Raw genomic sequence first — 893 nt, 5'->3', positions numbered from 1 at the left:
ACAAGATTTAAAAAATAATTCCTGTCATCCCAAATTTTTTCTCTAACTTACTCTCAAAATTATCAAACAGCTATAATTAAAAAAAAATTATGTAATTAATGAAATTATTAAATTTCGAAATTTATTAAATGAATTATTTTTTACTTTATAATCCTTCAATATATTTTTATTTTTAAAGTTTATTTACAATTACATAAGAATCACATATCAAGTTCTATTAAACAATATTTATATAACAATATTACATAATTTAGTTTTCTGATAATATCTGATAGAAACTGAGAAAATTGCTCGCGGGATAGTTTCGAAAAAGATCGGAAAAAAAGGAACGATACCGCTGGGACAATTCCCGATCAATTCTGAAAGATTCTGAAAGAAAATGATGGTACAGTTTCGGATAAAATTTCGGATTCAGATTTCGGAAAGGATATAAAAGATATAGAAAGCTTCGGAAAGAAAGTTCGATCAGAAATTTCTAGCAGGGATTATTAGTTTCTTATCAAGTTATTCCATTCATGCACGTGAAATGCGTTGAGTGAAAACAGAATTAATAATACCTGAATTAATTATAAATAATGAAATATTCGTTTAATTCTATGTGCGGCAACCGAGGGGCCATTCACTCTGAAATCAGATGAATCTTTGCCGACGATTGCATTTGATTTCATATGAACCCTACCGAAAGAAATCTCAGAGTATATGCTAAAGATCCTCAAGGCTCTGAGAAGCTCTGAGAAATTCTCCGCAGGCACTCAGGTAGATACGAGGGTGGATTGATAAGTTTCCGGCCCGACCAATAAAAACAACGTTTTTAAGAATTTTTTTTTTTTATTTCTCAACATAATCTCCTCCAAGGCTGATACATTTCTCATAGCGGTGTTCTAGTCTAGTAA

Source organism: Belonocnema kinseyi, chromosome 7 (genome assembly GCF_010883055.1).
Source record: "Belonocnema kinseyi isolate 2016_QV_RU_SX_M_011 chromosome 7, B_treatae_v1, whole genome shotgun sequence".
In the NCBI taxonomy this organism is placed as follows: Eukaryota; Metazoa; Arthropoda; class Insecta; order Hymenoptera; family Cynipidae; genus Belonocnema; species Belonocnema kinseyi.
Note: the sequence above shows the minus strand (reverse complement) of the source record.